Below are 18,504 nucleotides of genomic sequence, written 5' to 3'. Positions count from 1 at the left end.
ACAAAGGATATCTACAAGAAGGGAGGGGGCATGATTAAGCATATCTGACCTCCCTTCTCATGGTCAGTAACTAAGTTTTAGGGTATTCCTTTGGCCAAGAGGTGGTCCATTCAGGCAGCTGGGGGAGGGGGCATAAGATTTTATTTTAGTTCACATATGTTTTTGTTTATTGCTTGTGTTTTTAGAGTCATATCTAACAAAATATTGCCAAATCCAATGCCATGAAGATGTACCCCTATGCTTTCTTATAAGAATTTTATGTTATGTTTTTAGCTTTTATATTTATATCTTTGATCCATTTGAGTTAATTATTGTATATGGTGTGACAAAGGGGACCAAATTCATCCTTTTGCACATGGATATATCGTTTTGTCCCAGAACCTTTTGTTAAAGGGACAATTTTGTGCCCATTTAATTGTCTTGGCACACTTGTTTAAAATAAATTTATCATAGATGTATGGTCTTATTTCTGGACTCTTAATTCTATCTCACTGCTCTATATATGTCCATCCTTATACCAGAACCACATTTTTTGCTATTACTATAACTATGTAGTATGTTTTGAAATAAGGAAGTGTGAGTTCACACAACCTTGTGAGATTTTGATTGAGATAGGACTGAATATGTAGATAAAGCTGGGGAATACAGTCCTCTCAACAATGTTAAGTCTTCCAATCCACAAACACAGTTTCCCATGAACACTGGATATCCTTCAATTTATTTAGGTCTTCTGTAAATTCTTTCAGCAATGTTGTGTAGCTTGGGTTAAATTTATTTCTAAGGTATTTTATTCTTTTTGATGCTATCATAAATGAAATTGTTTACTGTGATATTGTGAAGTGTATATTTGATTTTTGTTCCCCTTTCCTGGCTTACAGCTCCTAAAACCCTCGGAACATAATGAGTGAGAAGAGTGTCTTTTGTATGCTAATGAGATGACTGATGATTGGGGGACCCTAGATTGCTTTGAGATGGGGGCTGAGCTGTTCACTAGAAATATCAGTGTATGAATAGAAGGTTGGATGGGAAAAGGTTGAATTGATCACCAGTAACTAATGATGTCTATGTAATGAAGCTTTCATAAAAAACCCAATTTATAGCCTATCTGTCAGAAACACAGGTCACAACCTAGAACTTGTGATTTAGTATCTGAGATGTGGGGGAAGTCTTATGGGATTGAGTCCTCATAATTTTTGGGCACTGATATTCTATCCTGTTTTAGTTCAGGCTGCTGTAACAAATTATCATAGAATGGGTGGCTTAAAAAGTAAACATTTATTTCTCACAGTTCTGAAGGCTGGGAAATCCAAGATAAAGGTGCTGGCCAATTTGGTTTCTGTGGATAGGCCCTTTTCCTGGTTGCAGATGGCTATCTTCTCATTGTACCCTCACATGGCAGAGAGCAGAGAGCGATTTAGCTCTCTGAACTCTTATAAGAGCATTAATCCTATTCATGAGGGTTGTACCCTCATGACCTAATCATCTTTCAACAGCCTCACTTCCAAATATTATCGCATTGTAGATCAGGCATTAACATATAAATTTGGGTAATCTGTAGCATATCCTGAAACTTGACTGAATTCTTTTAATAGTTCTAATAGATATTAATGGATTTTTTAGGATTATCTCTATATAAAATTTTATCATCTGCAAAGAGAGATAGCCTTACATTTTCATGTCTAATCTACATGCCTTTTTCCCCCTTCCTTGATTGCCCTGGCTAGTACCTCTAGTACAATGTTGAATGGAAATAGTAAGAGGGGACATTATTGCCCTTTTACTCTTATAGGGAAATCTTTCAGTCTTTCACTACTGAATATGAGTTTAGCTCTGGTATTTTTTCATATATGTCTCTTATCTTGTTGAGGAAGTTCTCTTCTGTTTCTAGTTTGTTGACTTTTTTTTTAATCATGAAAGGGTTTTGGATTTTGTCACATGCCTTTATTGTGTCATTTGAGATAATCGTGGTTTTATTTCATTTTTCTTCATACTATTGAGGTGTATTATATTCATTTTTTTTTCCAGAATTTTAAATTGGGGGAAATATACTATAACATAAAATTAATCATTTTAATCATTTTTAAGAGTACAATTTTAGTGGCAATAAGTACATTCACATTGTTGTGTAATCATAACCATTATCTATTTCCAGATCATTTTTGTTATGAAAAATACAAAATATGTACCCATTAAAAAATAACTCCCCATTCCTCCTTTCTTCTCCCTCTGAGTTAAAAACCTCTTTTCCTTCGTATCTCATGTGAGTGAAATTGTATAATATTTGTTCTTTTCTGTTTATTTTCAATTAGCATAATGTTTTCAAGATTCATCCATGTTAACATAATTTATCACAACCCATCCCTTTCTAAGGCTGAATAATGCTCCATTGCACATATATACCACATTTTGTTTGTCAGTTCATCTGACAGTGGTCATTATGTTTGTTTCCACATTTGGGCCATTGCGAATAATGATGCCAGGAATATTTCTGTACAAATAATTGTTCAAATACCTGCTTTCCATTTATTTAAGTATATATTAAGAAGTAGAATTGCTGGATCATATGATAATTTAAATTTTTAAGGAACTTCCAAACTGTTTCTCACAGTGGCTTCATCATTTTAAATGCCTATAGGCAATAGGAAGATATTCTGATTTCCCCACGTCCTTGTTCACAATTTTCCATTCTTTGCAATGGTGATTATAATGGAAGTGAAGTGGTAGCTTACTATGGTTTTGATTTGCATTTCCGTAATGATTAGTGATATTGAGCATCTTTTCATGCCTTTTTTGGCCCTTTATATCTCTTCTTTGGAGAAATAGCTATTCATTCAAGTCTTTTGCCCATTTTTTAGTTAGTGCATGTTTTTTATTATTGAGTTGTAAGAGTTCTTAACATATTCTGAATATTAATTCTTTACTAGATATGTGATTTACAAATATTTTCTTCCATTGTGTGGATTGTCTTTTCATTGTGTTGATAGTGACCACTGATGCATAAATTTTCAATTTTAATAAAGTTGAATTTATCTGTTTTTTGATGTTTGTACACTTTGTGTCATATCCAAAAATTATTGGAAAATCCATTGTCCTGTAGGTTTTCCCCTATAATTCTTTCTTAGAGTTTTATAGTTTTAGTGCTTATGATTAGGTCTTTGGTTTATTTTGAAACAATTTTGTATATGGTGTAAGGTAAGGATCCAATATCCTTCTCCTGCATGTGTACATCCAGTTTTCCCTGATTCTCTTGATGTAATTGATTATTAAAAAGACATTTCTTTCCTCATTTAACAGTCATGGAGGGGAATGGCAAGATGGCGGATGAGAAATACCTCTAGCCAGAGTGTCGCTGCAAGAAAGAAAAATTTTAGATGAAAGAGAAAAAGCCAAGTAGACAAACAAACATAGATTGGATGACAGTCAAAAGGAAGGGTGCCTGAACCTACAGGAGATTCCACAGGAAGAGGTTGTGGAGCAGAACTGGAAGGAGAAAGGCATCGGCAGGCATTAAGCCCCAAGAGGCTTGGAGACCAGTGAGAAGGGTAGGTGGAGTGGTTAAAATTCTCCGGCCCCTTGCATCTCGGACTGCTGGTGGGCTCCCAAGCTGTTGGAGAGACCTGCCCATACTAGTACAGAGACTGCTGCCACCAGTGAGCAGAGAGCCTCTTGCAGACAGGGCACGAGGCTCCCAGCTCCCTCAGGGCACCTCCCATCCAATAGACCCACACCAGTTGGCAGACCCCATACTGCTCCTGTACCCACTGGGTGCCTTTGTCCTCCCTGAGGGGCCTCAACTCCTCAGGATCCATCTTGCTTATCCCCACACAGACATTTCCCAACTCTAGCCCAGACAGCAGGAGCCACAGGGGCCCAATGGGCCTCAGAAAATCTGTAGGACTCCAGAGCATGGTCATTCTGGGAGAACTGCCTCCTGGAGAGAGTGTCAGAGACTACTGGTGTGCAGTCCTTCCTCCAACTAGTCCTTCATTCTTCTCTTCCCTTCCTTAACAACCAGCTGGAAACATCCACAGGGAACGGGGCTCAGACCTTTCCTTTTGGGGCCGTGTAGTGGACTGAGGGGTGCTCAGACTGTGAGCTCCCTACTCACTTGGCCTTTCCTTGTGCTACTTGCCCGGTGACTCCAGCAGAGCAGGGCAAACCCCAAGGTGGAGGGACATTGATCCAGCTTGGGCACCCCATGGGTGACTTGTGACTAGCTTTCTTCTCCATGGCATGGTCAGGGATTCATCTCCAGGACCTGGGAGACAGGCCTACCGGCCAGATCCCATACACCCCGGTCTCAATTGAAATGTTCAGGGGCACAGAAGGGACACACACACACACACACACACACACACACACACACACACACATTTAATTAATTAATTTATTTTTAATTCAGGATATTATGGGGGTGCAAACATTTTGGTTACATGTAATGTGTTTGTCTCACCCAAGCCAGGGCTACAAGTGTGTCTTTCCCCCATTCAGTATGCTCCACTTCCATTAGTTGTGGGTTTACCACCCATCCCCTACCTGACTGCACCTAATGAGTATTACTACCATGTGAGCACCTTAGTGTTGATTAGTTAGTACCAATTTGATAGCAAGTACATGTAGTGCCTGTTTTTCCATGCTTGTGATACCTCACTTCAAAGGATGCGCTCAATCTCTACCCAGGACAGTATAAGAGGTGCTAGTTCATTGTATAGTATCCCATGGTATACATATACCACATCATATTAATCCACTCATGTATTGATGGGCACTTGGGTTGTTTCCACATCTTTGCAATTGTGAATTATGCTGCAATAAACATTTAATTGCAGATGTCTTTATTATAGAATGTCTTTTTTTCCTTGGGATAAATGCCTAGTAGTGGGATTGCTGGATCAAACGGTAGTTCTATATTGAGCTCTTTGAGGTATCTACAATTAATTTCCACAGGGGTTGTACTAATTTGCAGGCCCACCAGCAGTGTAAGCGTGTTCCAATCTCTCCACATCCATGCCAGCATTTCTTATTCTGGGACTTTGTGATAGAGGCCATTCTCACTGGAATTAGGTGATATCTCATTGTAGTTTTGATTTGCATTTCCCTAATGATTAGAGATGTTGAGTAGTTTATTATATGCTCGCTGGCCATTAGTCTTCTTTTGAAATGTTTTTGTTCATGTTCTTTGCTCATTTATTGATGGGGTTGTTTGATTTTTTCTTGTTGATTTTCTTTAGTTCTTTTTTAATTTCTATTTATTTCTTTAATTTTTTTATTTCAGCATATTATGGGGGTACAAATGTTTAGGTTATGTATATTGCCCTTGCCCCACCCGAATCAGAGCTTCAAGCATGTTCATCTTCCAGACAGTGTGCACTGCACCCATTACATGTGTATATACCCAACTTTTCCTCCCCCCTCCCATCAGCCTGATACCCGATGAATGTTATTACTGTAAATGCACTAAAGTGTTGATCAGTTAATACCAATTTGATGGTGAGTACATGTTGTGCTTTTTTCCCCATTCTTGGGATATTTCACTTAGTAAAATGGGTTCCAGCTCCATTCAGGATAACACAAGAGGTGTTATATCACCATTGTTTTTTGTGACTGAGAACTCCATGGTATATATATATATATATATATATATATATATATATATATATATATATATATATATATACCACGTTTTATTAATACACTCATGTATTCATGGACACTTGGGTTGTTTCCACATCTTTGCAATTATGAATTGTGCTGCTATAAACATTGTAGTGCAGATGTCTTTTTCATAGAATGTCTTTGTTCTTTTGGGTAGATGCCCAGAATGGGATTGCTGGATCAAATGGTAGTTCTACTTGTATCTCTTTAAGGTACCTCCATGTTGCTTTCCATAGAGGTTTTACTTGTTTGAAGTCCCATCAGCAGTGTATGAGTGTTCCCATCTCTCTGCATCTATGCCAACATTTATTGTTTTGGGACTTTTTAATAAAGGCCATTCCCACTGGGAATAAGTGATATCTCCTTGTGGTTTTGATTTGCATTTCCCTAATGATTAGAGATGTCGAGCATTTTTTCTTATATTTGTTAGATGTTAGTCTATCTTTTGTTGAAAAGTTTCTGTTCATGTCCTTTGCCCACTTTTTGATTTTTTCTTGCTGATTTTCCTGAGTTGTATATAAGTTCTAGTTATCAGCCCTTTAACAGATGTGTAATATGTAAACATCTTCTCCCATTCAGTAGGTAGTTTGTTTGCTCTCATGATAGTTTCCTTGGCAGTGCAGAAGCTTTTTAATTTGATCAGGTTCCATTTATTTATTTTTGTTGTTGCTGTGATTGCCTTTGGAGTCTTCTTCATAATTTTTTGCCTAGGCCAATGTCTCTAAGAGGTTTTCCAATATTTTATTCTAGAATTACTATAGTTTCACGCTTTAGGTTTAAATCTGTTATCCACCGTGAATTGATTTTTGTGAGAGGTGAAAGGTGTGGATTCTGTTTCAGTCTTCTACATGTGGCTATCCAGTTTTCCAAGCACCATTTATTGAATAAGGATTATTTTCCTCAGTGTATATTTTTGTCTGCTTTGTCAAGGAGTAGATGGCTCTATGAGGCTGGTTTTATATCTGGGTTCTCAGTTCTGTTCCATGGGTATATGTCTCTGTTCTTGTGCCAGTACCATGCTGTTTTAGTTACTATAGCCTTGAATTATAGTTTGAAGTCTGGTAAATTGATGCCTTCTAATTTGTTCCTTTTGCTTAAGATTCCTTTTGCTATAAGGGGTTTTCTCCAGTTCCATACAAAGCGTAGAATTATTTTTTCTATCTGTGAAAAATGATGTTGATATTTTCATAGGGATTGCATTGAATATGTAGATCACTTTGGGTAGTACAGATATTTTAACAATATTGATTCTGCTGACCCATGAGCATGGTATGGTTTTCCTTCTGTTTACGTCCTCTGCTATTTCCTTCCTCAGTGTTTCATAGCTCTCCCTGTGGAGAGCTGTTTTGATTTCAGTTCTTGATATTGGTCTATTCAGGAAATCTATTTCTTCCTGGTTGAGCCTAGGAAGGCTGTGTGTTTCTAAAAATTTGTCCATTTTCTCCCCATTTTCCAGTTTGTGTTCATAAAGTTTTTTGTAGAATTCATAGATGATATCTTGTATCTCCATGGTATGAGTTGTAATTTCTCCTTTCATGTTCCTGATAGAGCTTATTAGAGATTTTTCTTTTCTGCTCTTAGTCTAGCCAAAGGTGTGTCAATTCTGTTTATCTTTTCAAAGAACCAACTTTTTGTTTTATTAATCTCCTGTATAGTTTTCCTGTTGTCCATTTCATTTAGTTCTGATTTGATCTTATTAATTTCACTCCTTCTTCTGGGTTTTGGGTCAGTCTTTTCTTCTTTCTCCAGCTCTTTGAGTCTATTCATTAGGTTGTCTATTGGTGAATTTTCTGTCTTTTTGATATAGGCGTTTATGGAAATAAACTTTCCTCTCAGGACTGCTTTAGCTGTGTCTCACAGATTTTGATAACTTGTGTCTCCTTTGTCATTTAGTTCAAAGAATCTTTTGATTTCCATCTTGATTTCCTCATTTATAAAATAATCATTCAGGAGAAGGTTGTTTAGCTTCCATGACTTTGAGTAGAAACGAGAATTTCTGTTAGGGTTGATTTCTACTTTTATTCCATGGTGATCTGAGAAGATGCTGGTATAATTTCTATTTTTTAAAAATTTTTAAGACATGCTTTGTGTCCTAGGATATGGCCAATCTTAGAGAATGCCCCATGAGCTGAGGCAAAGAACATATATTCAGTGCATTTTGGATAGAGTGTCCTGTAAATGTCAGTCAGGCCCATTTGTTCTAGCGTTCTGTGTAATTCCATTATTTCTTTGCTTATTTTCAGTTTGGAGGATCTGTTCTGTGCTGTCAGCCGGGTGTTGAAGTCACTGGCTATTGTGGTGTTGCTGTTTATCATTTGGTTTAGATCAAGTAGGGTTTGCTTTAAGAATCTCAGTGTACCTAAGTTGGGTGCATACATATTAAGTATAGTTATGTCTTCTTGTTGAACTGTAACCTTCACCAGTATATAGTGACCATGTTTGTCTTTCATTACTTTTGTTGATTTAAAAACTAAGTTATCTGAAATTAAAACCACCATGCCAGTCTTCTTTTGGCCTCCAGTTGCTTGAAATATTGATTTCCCCCCTTCATTTTCAGTCTAAATGCATCCTGGCAGGCTAGATGAGTGTCCTGGAGACAGCAGATACTTGGCTTGTATTTTTTTTATCCATTGGGCCAACCTATGTCTCTAGAGTGGGGAATTCAAGCCATTCATATTTATTGAGAGAACTCAAAGGTGAGGCAGATTTCTGTTCATCCTGTTGTGTAGAACTTCATTGCTATGTTTTCTCTCTTGAGCCATTGTGGTATCTGGCCTTTGATTATTAGCTTTTGAGTAGTTTTACATTCGTGAGTGTTTCTTTTGCTGGTCTGTGTACAACTCTGTTTTAAGTAGTTCTTGGAGGGCTGGTCTTGTCTTGGTGAATTCCCTCAGTCTTTGTTTATCTGAGAATGTCTTAATTTCTCCTTCAAATACAAAACTTAGCTTTGCTGGGTACAGGATTCTAGGCTGCACATTTTTCTGTTTCAGAAGAGTGAGAATGAGGCCCTAGCCTCTTCTTAATTGTGAGGTTTCAGTTGAGAAATCTGGCATAATTCAGATGGCCTTTCCTTTATATGTTACTTGTTTCTTTCTCCTTACAGCTTGAAGAAGGGCCTCTTTAGTGGATATTTTGGTCAGTCTGATGACTGCCTGACATGGTGTCTTCCTATTTGCCATGAATCTCCCAGGGGTACTTTGGGCTTCTTGAGCCTGTATATCTAGAGTTTTAGCAAGGGCTGAGAAATTTTCCTCAATTATATCTTCAAATAGTTTATCCAACCCTTGCATATTATCTTCTTCACCTTCAGGAATGCCCATAACTCTCACATTGGGCTTCTTCACATAATCCCACATTTCTTGCAGACTCTGGTCTTTTCTCTTATTTCTTTGCTCTATCTTTGTAACTGACTTATTTAGTTGGAAGGTGTTATATTCGATCTCTGAGATTCTTTCTTCTGTTTGATCTACCCTGCTCTTGAGGCTTTCCACTGTGTTTTGTAGTTCTCTGAATAAATTCTTCATTTCCAGGAGTTCAGTTTGATTTTTCTTTAATATTTTGATTTCTTTAGTGAATTTTTTCCAAGTCTTGGATTTTTTTTGTGGTTTCTTTTTGTTAGTTATCCATTTTTTTTCTTGCATATCTTTAAGTTTTCTTATGATCCATGCTTGAAATTCTTCTTCTGTTCTTTTACTGTTCTGAATTTGGTTAATGTCTATTGCTAGAGAGCTGGTGTTCTTCTTTAGGGGTGTGTTTTCCATTTGATTCTTCATACTTCCAGAGTTCTTTCACTGAGTCCTTCCTATCTGGATCAATGGTTGCTTCCCACCTTTCAGTTTTCATTTGGGAAGTAACACGCCTTGTGCAGGCTCTGTTCCAGTGGATGCTGTAGGGGCAAGGCAGTTTGCCACTGCTAACAGCCTGGATGTGTGTGCTCCTATGATTGCTTCTTCTGTCACTAGGGGGAGCCACGTATGTGTTGTTTAGGGTTCTTCTACCACAGTTGGGGGGCTGCTACTTGTGGGAGTGGTTACTTGGGGAGACTGTTTTGGTCTCTTGCCAGGGTTTTTGTTCCCTGGCTGCTGACCCCACTGCTGGCAGCCAACCGGAGATAAAAGTCCAGCCCTAGGATTTTGTTCTGATCAGATGATCAAAAACCAGTCTGACAAGTAAAGTCACTGGGTTGATGACTTTTGATCTGCTGCCAAGGTTCGCACTGGTTTCAGAGAGAAAGTGGCTATTTCTTGTCTCTCCCTACCTCCAGAGGTTGTGCCTACCACTTTCCACGTGAAATATGCTGGCTAGGGGGAGGGAGTGGTAGCACTGCCCAGTGCCCCAGTACCTGCAAGATCCGGGGCCAGTCTCTCATGACTGGGGGAGCACTCAGAGTTCACACATCAGAACGGGTCCAGATAGTTGACCGTAGATCTTGTAAGGGTGGAGCTCCTCATCAGAGGCCCCAGCCTAGGGAAAGGGTGGACCCCCAAAATGGTAACTGCCTGCCTGCAAATTGCCAACACTGGGGGTGATTGTTCAGGGGTTGCCAGGTACTGGGTCAGGGGGCTGAGTCATCAGAATGCCCCCTTGTCTCTTTTATGTTGCCCTCCCACAATCTCATGCCTGTTCAGCAGGAGCTCTCACTTTTTCTGATCCACCCATAATGGGTCTATTAGCCCACAGTGGTTTCCAGGTTAGAGTCCCCTATTTAATGTTCACCTCCATTGATCTGGACCCACTGAGTGGTAGAGGCAATTTACCTGTCTCCTAACTGCTTCCAGCAGTAGCCCACACCAGTCCCTCCCCCACCCAGTACAATCCTGGCACAGAGCTCGGGGAGTTCAAGATGCTTCCCACTAATGTCTCCTCTCCACAGAGCCCCACGTGTCCCACAGTGATTTTGCATCCACTTCAGGGAGATCCCTGTCTGAGTGGTGTGGAGGCCAGTGGGGAAGCAAGATGTTCTCCTGTGGGTCTGATCCCACCTCACTCACTGTTGAGGCAGGTGCAGCTATCCCACTCTCTACTCTCTATTGATTGTCTCTCATTCTCCTGATTTTCATGATCTTATCTCCCATTCACCTTTTGTTTTTCCTGCTTTTTGTGTCCCACACTGATTTTCTGTCAATTCACAATGCTGTTCTTGTGGGGGAGCAATCCACTCATGTGTAGCAGACCAGGATCTATGCCTCCCTCTCTGGGAGCAGGAATCCAGGAGGTTACCTCCACTCCACCATCTTTTGTTCCCTCTCCTGTATAGTTTTTTATTATCAATTTCATTTAGTTCTGCTCTGATCTCTGTTACTTCTTTTCTTGTGCAGGGTTTGGATTCATTTTGCTCATCCTTTTCCAGTTCTTTTAGAAGATTCATTGTATTATTTATTTGTGATCTTTCTGTCTTTTGGATGTAGGCATTAATGGGTATAAATTTTCCCCTCAGGACTGCTTTAGCTGTGTTGCACAGATTTTGATAACTTGTGTTTGCTTTATCATTTTGTTCAAAGAATCGTTTGCTTTCAATCTTGATTTCCTCCTTAATGAAGTAATTGTTCAGCCAAAGGTTGTTCAGTTTCCATGACTTTGTGTAGAGATTAGAGTTTCTGTTGGAGTTGATTTCTAATTTTATTCTATTGTGGTCTGAGAAGATGCATGGTATAATTTCTATTTTTTAAAATTTTTTGAGACATGTTTTGTGGGCTATGATGTGGTCAGTCTTAGAGAATGTCTCATGAACTGTTGAGAAAAATGTATATTTAGTGGTTTTGGGGTAGAATGTTCTGTAAATGTCAGTCAGCCACATTTGGTCTAGAGTCCTGTTTAAGACCATTGTTTCTTTGTTTATTTTCTGTCTGGATGATCTGTCCTGTTCTGTCAGAGGAGTGTTGAAGTCTCTGGCTATAATAGTGTTCCTGTTTCTCATGTTGTTTAGATCAAATAGGATTTGCTTAATGAATCTGGGTGCACCTGAGTTAGGTTGATAAATATTTAGAAATGTTATGTCTTCTTGTTGAATTTTACCCTTCTCCATTATATAAAGACATTCTTTGCCTTTCATCAGTTTTGTTGATATGAAGACTAAGTTATCTGAAATCAGAACCACCATTCCAGCTTTCATTTTTTTTTTTGCATGAAACATTGTTTTCCATCCCTTCACCTTGAGTGTGAATGCATCCTTGTGGGTTAGATGTGTTTCCTGAAGACAGCACATACTTGGCTTGTGTGTATTTATCCATTCACCCAGCCTATGTCTCTTTAGTGGGCAGTTGAAGCCATTCACATTTATTGAGAGAATTGATAAGTCAGGTAGATTTCTGTTCATCCTGTTGAGTCGAACTTTGTTGCTTTGATTTCTCTCGTGAGGCATTGTGGCATCTGGCCTTTGACCTTTAGGTTTTGGATGATTTTACATTCATGAGTTTTTATTGTGCTGATCTGTGTGCAATACTGTTTTGAGTACTTTCTGGAGGGCAGGTCTTTCTTGATGAATCTCCTGACTTTGCTTGTCTGAGAAGGTCTTTATTTCTCCTTCATATACAAAGCTTAGTTTTTCAGGATACAAGATTCTAGGCTGGACATTATGCTGTTTCAGAAGAGTGAGAATGGGGCACCAGTCTCTTCTTGCTTGTAAGGTCTCAGTTGAGAATTCTTCCATTATTCTTATGGGTTTTCCATTGTAGGTTACCTGCTTCTTTCACCTTATGGCTCATGGAGGGCCTCTTTGGTGGTTATTTTGGTCAGTCTGATGACTGTGTGTTGTGGTGTCTTCCTGTTTGTATTGAATCTCCCAGGAGTCCTTTGAGCTTCTTGTCCCTGTATATCTAGATTTTTAGCAAGGCCTGGGAAATTTTCCTCTATTAGATCTTCAAATAGCTTATCCAACCCTTGTGTATTTTCTTCTTCATCCTCAGTGATGTCTTTGATTCTCACATTAGGCCTCTTCACATAATTCTACATGTCTTGTATACTTTGGTCTTTTCTCTTATTTCTCCACTGTATCTCTCCAACTGACTTATTTAATTTAAAGATGTTATCTTCAATCCCTGAGATTCTTTCTTCTGTTTGATCTACCAGGTTCTTGAGGCTTTCCACTGTGTTTTGTAATCTTGAATAAATGCTTCATTTCCAGAAGTTCAGTTTGATTTTTCTGTAATATTTCACTTCCTTCAGTGATTTTTTCCCTCCAACTCCTGGATTTTTTATTGTGTTTTTTTGTTGTTGTGATCCATTTTTTTCTTGCATATCATTGAGTTTTCTACAATCCATGTTTGAAATTCTTCTTCTGTCATTTTAGTGTTCTGAATTTGCTTGATGTCTATTGCAAGAGAGCTGGTGTTCCCCTTTGCCAGTGTGCTTTCCATTTGATTCTTCATGCTTCCAGAAGTCTTTCCCTGATTCCTTCTCATCTGGATCAGCTGTTGCTTCTTACCTTTAGATTGTCGTTTGAATAATGACATGCCCTGTTTAGTCTCTGATCCAGGAGGTGGTTCTTGAGGGTGAGATTTGACCACACCCTGTATCGTGAGTCAGTAGATGCACTTAAAGGGTGTGCAAATTGACCTCCCTGTCAGTAGGTGGTGCTTGCTGGGATGAGCAGGCCGCAGGGTTGATTTTGGGTCCTGTAACCAGCTCTTGTTCCTCTGGAGAGGCACTCTAGTGCCTCAGGTGGTGGGTGGTGCCCTGGGATGTCCAAGTGTGTCCTTAGTCTCCACCTCAGTAGGGGTAGGTGGGGGTGTGAGGCTGGGCAGAACTGGGTTGGTTGAGCCTGCCGTCAAGCACCACAAATGCTGTTAGCATGGGTCAATGTTCTGTTCTCTGCTTCTGGGAGAAGCTGCCAGGGACGGGCTTAAATGGCCCCACTCGGCCAAAAAGTATGTGTGTAAGGGTGAGGCTGTCTGAGACCTGCAGTCTGGTGCAGGCCTCATTCCTTTCCACCCTCTCCTATTGCGTGGTTACTCCGGGGTCTCTACAAGCAGGCAGGACTTCCAGCCAGTGGATCTCCCCTGGTTGTGATGCTGGCCGTGAGGGTCCCTGCCCAGGATCGCAGCCTGAGCTGGGTGTATGGCTCTCCCGTGGGAAGAACATTGCCCCTCAAGCAAGCTGATATGTCCCTGAAGGCACACACACCTCAGTAGGCTCGTTCACAGATATCCCTTCTGTGCCCTGGTGCAACATGATCAAGACATGGATTTATGGGATCTTGTCTGCAGGCCTGTCCTCTGGGCCCTGGAGGTCAATCCCTGACCCTGCTAGGGAGACAAGTGCTGTTCTTAAGTCACCCAAGGGTGCCAAAGCTGGATCGATGTCCCTTGGCCTTGAGATTTGTCCCACTCTCCTGGAGCCACCTGGCAAGCGACACCTGGGAGGGATGGCGAGTAGGTAGCTCACAGTCTGAGTAACCCTCAGTCCACTGTTGGGCCCCAAAAGGAAAGGTCCTATTCCCTGCAGATGCCTCCAGGTGGTTGCTAAAATTGTCTCTCTCAGTAGCCACGTGTAGGGAAAGGGAAGGGGAGAATTAAGCAATATGGCACCTGCTGATTGGCTTGGGTCTGTGGGCCAGGAGGATCCTTGAAGGAGCTGGGAGGCTGGTACCGTGTCTGCAAGAGTCTCACTTCTCACTGGCAGCAGCTGTCTCTGGGCTAGTGTTGGCAGGCCTCTTCAACTGCTCAGGAGCCTACCAGCAGTCCAAGACACAAGGGAAGGGGAATTTAACCACTCCACCTACCCTTGTCCCTGGACTCCAAGCCTCTCAGAGGCCTTTCTTTTTCCAGTTATCCTCAGAAACTTCTTACTGTGGAATAACTTGTATTTTCAGGCACCCTTCTTCCAACCCTCATCCAATCTGTGTTTGTCTGCCTCTTTATTTTTTTTTTTACTTTCTTCTAAAATCTGTCTTTCTTGCAGGGACACTCTTGCTGGCGATTTTCTTGTCCATCATCTTTCCTTTATCTCTCTTTAGTTCTATATAGATTCTTGTTATCAGCCCTTTATTGGATGTGTAGAAAGCAAATATTTTCTTCCATTCTGTAGGTTGACTATTCTCTTTAATAATAGTTTCCTTGGCTGTGCTGAAGCTTTTAAATTTTTGATCAGGTCCCACTTGTTTATTTTTGTTGCTGCTGTGATTACTTTGGGGGTCTTCTTCATAAATTCTTTACCTAGGCTGATGTCTAAAGAGTCTTTCCAACCTTTCTCTTCTAGAATTTTTAAGGTTTCATGCCTTAGGTTTAAGTCTGTTATTCATTATGAATTGATTTTTGAGAGAGGTGAGAGGTAGGTATCCAGTTTCAATCTTCTGCATGTGGATATCCAGTTTCCCCAGCACCACTTATTGAATAGAGTTTCTTTTCCCCATTGTATACTTTTGTCTACTTTGTCAAAGATTAGATGACAACATAAGGATGGTTTTATGTCTGGGATCTCTGTCCTATTCCAAAGGTCTATATCTCTGCTTTTGTGCCAGTACCATGCTGTTTTGCTTACTATAGCCTTGTAGTAAAGTTTGAAGTCTGGCAGACTGATGCCTCCCAATTTGTCCTTTTTGCTTAAGATTGCTTTGGCTATATGAGGTCTTCTCTTGTTTCAGATGAAGTGTAGAATTATTTTTTCTAAATGTGTAAAAAATGATGGTGGTATTTTGATAAGCATTGCATTAATTTTGTAGTTCACTTTAGGTAGAATGGACATTTTAACAATATTGATTCTACCAATCCATGAGCATGGTCGGAATTTCCATCTGTTTACATCTTCTACAATTACTTTTCTCAGTGTTTCATAGTTCTCCTTATATATATCTCTCACCTCCTTCCTTAAATATATTCCTAAATATTTCATTTTCTTTGATGCTATTGTGAAAGGTGTTATGTCTTTGATTTGATTTTTGGCTTGACTATTATTGGTGTATATGAATGGCACTGATTTTTGTGCATTAATTTTGTATCCTGAGACTCTACTCCATTCATTTATCAATTCCAGGAGTCTCTTGGTTGAATCCTTGGGATTTTCTATATACAATAGCATATCGTCAGCAAACAGTCAGAGTTTGACCTCTTGTGCCCCCATTTAGACACCATAAATTCCTCTCTCTTGTTTGATTGCTCAGACAAGGACTCTATGCACTATGTTCAGTAGAAGTGGAGATAGTGGGCAACCTTGTCTGGTTCCTATTCTAAGTGGGAATGCTTTCAATTTTTCCCCATTCAATATAATATTGGCTGTGGGTTTATCATATATGCCTTAATAATTTTAATGTATGTCCCTTCTATGCTTATTTTGTTAAGAGTTTTTTTTCATAAAAATGTGTTAGATTTTGTTAAATGCTTTTCCTGTGTCTACTGAAGGAATCATATTATCTTTGTGCTTGCTTTTATGTATGTGGTGAATTGCATTTTTGATTTGTGTATGTTGAACCAGCCTTGCATCTCTGGCATAAAGCACATCTGGTCATGATGAATTATTTTTTTCATGTATTATTGGATTCGGTTTGCTGATATATTGTTGAGGTTTTTGCATCTATATTCATGACGGATAATGGTATGTAAGTTTCTCTTTTTGTTTTGTCCTTTTGTGGCTTTGTATAAAGGTGATATTGGCTTTGTAGAATGAATTGGGGGGTATGTCATCCTTCTCCATATTTTGGAATAATTTCTGCAGTATAGGTCTCAGTTCTTCTTTGTAGGTTTGGTAAAATTCAGATGTTAACCCATATGGTCTGGAACTTTTATTTTTTGGAAGATTTTTTAATGTTGCTCCAATTTCTGTGGTTGATATTGGTCTGTTCAAGAATTCTATTTTTTTTCCTGATTGAGCTTAGGAAAGGTGTATGTTTCCAAGAATTTGTCCATTTCCTCCACATTTTGTAGTTTTTTGGCATATAGATTTTTATAGTATTCAAAGATAATGTTTCATATTACCATGATGTCTGTAGTGACCTCTCCTTTTTCATTTCTGATTGAGATTATTAAAGTCCTTTACTTTCTAATTCTTGTCAACCTAGCAAGAGGGCTATCCATTTTGTTTATCTTTTCAAAAAACAAACTTTTGTTTTATTAATCTTCTGTATAGTTCTTTTATTCTCAATTTCATTTAGTTTTGCTCTAATCTTAGTTATTTGTTTCCGTCTGCTAGGTTTAGAATTAATTCACTCTTCCTTTTCCAGTCTCTTGAGACAGTTTATTAGTTTGTTGATAATGTGAGCTTTCTGTTTTTGGATGTGAGCATTTAATGCCATTAGTTTTCCTCTCAGGAATCCATTCACTGTGACCCATCGATTTTGATAACTTGTGTCCCCATTGTCATTTAGTTAGAAGAATCTTTTGATTTTCATCTGGATTTCATCCTTGACCCAGCAGTCATTCAGCAATAGATTGTTTAATTCCCATGACTTTGTGAGGTGGTGAGTGTTTCTGTTAGAACAGATCTCTGGTTTTATACCATTATCATCTGAGAAGGTACATGGTAAAATTTCTATTATTTTAAATTTGTTGAGGTCTGATTTGTGGTGTAGGATGTGATCAATTTTGGAGAAAGTTCCATGAGATGAGGAGAAGAATGTATATTCGGCTTTATTGGGGTGGAATGTTCTGTAGAGGTCTGTTAGACCCATTTCTTCTAAAGCTCTGTTTAAGTCCATTATTTCTTTGCTTATTATTGTTTGGAGGATCTGTCCAATTCAGTCATTGAGGTGTTGTAATCCCTGGATACTATGGCATTACTGTTTATCACGCTATTTAGATCAAACAGGACTTGCTTTATGTATCTGGGTGCTCCTGTGTTCGGTGCATAAATATTAACAATTGTTAAGTCTTCTTGTTGGATTTTTCCTTTCACCATTATATAGTGACCATCTTTGCCTATCTTTAATTTTTCTATTGTAAAAATTATGTTTCCTGAAACCAGAATCTCCCTCCCTGCTGTCTTCTGGTTTTCATTTTCCTTGAAGTTTGGTTTCCAATGATTGATCTTGAGTTTAAAACGTTTTTGTGGGTTAGATGCATTTTCTGGAGACAGTAGATACTTGGCTTATAATTTTTTACCCATTCAGCCAGTCTATGTTTCTTCAGGGGACAAATCAAACCATTCATATTTATTGAGAAGATTGATATTTGTGGTAGATTTCTGTTCACATTTTTGGGTATCTTCTTATTTTTTTTAACCTCTCGAGTCATTGTAGCATCCAGGTTCTGGACTTTAACTCCTGAGTGGTTTTTCTTTGGTGAATGTCTATTACACTGTTCAATGTACAATGCAGGTCTGAGTTATTCCTGCAGGGCAGGTCTGGTCTTTGCAAATTCCATCAGTGATTCCTTGTCTGGGACAGTCTTTATTTTTCCCTCATAGATGAAGGTTAGTTTTGCCGGGTAGAGAATTCTGGGTTGGCCATTATTCTCTTTTAGAAGATAAAGGATGGGTCCTCAGTTCCTTCTGGCTTGTAGGGTTTCAGTTGAGAAGTCTGCAGTTAGTCTGATAGGTTTTTCTTTGTAGGTTGTCTGTTGTTTTCATCTCATTACTTGAAGGATTGTCTTTCATGTTTGTTTTTGCTACTCTGATAATTATGTGAAGTGGTGATTGCCTTTTCATTTTGAGTCTCCCAGGAGTTCTGTGTGCTTCTTGTATTTGGATATCTAGGTTTCTGGGCAGACCAGGCATATTTTGCTCCAGTATTCCAAGAAATAGATTTCCCAGCCCTTGTGTATAGTCTTCTCTCTCCGGGATGCCTATAATTTTTATATTTGGTTTCTTTATATAATCCTACATTTCTTGTATGTTTTGTTCTTGTGTCTTGCTTCTGTGTTCTTTTTCTTCATCTAATTTGTTTAGCACGTAGGCATTATCTTTAAGCTCTGATATTCTTTT

Source organism: Lemur catta, chromosome X, assembly GCF_020740605.2.
Source record: "Lemur catta isolate mLemCat1 chromosome X, mLemCat1.pri, whole genome shotgun sequence".
NCBI lineage: Eukaryota > Metazoa > Chordata > Mammalia > Primates > Lemuridae > Lemur > Lemur catta.
This window is presented reverse-complemented; position numbering follows the sequence as displayed.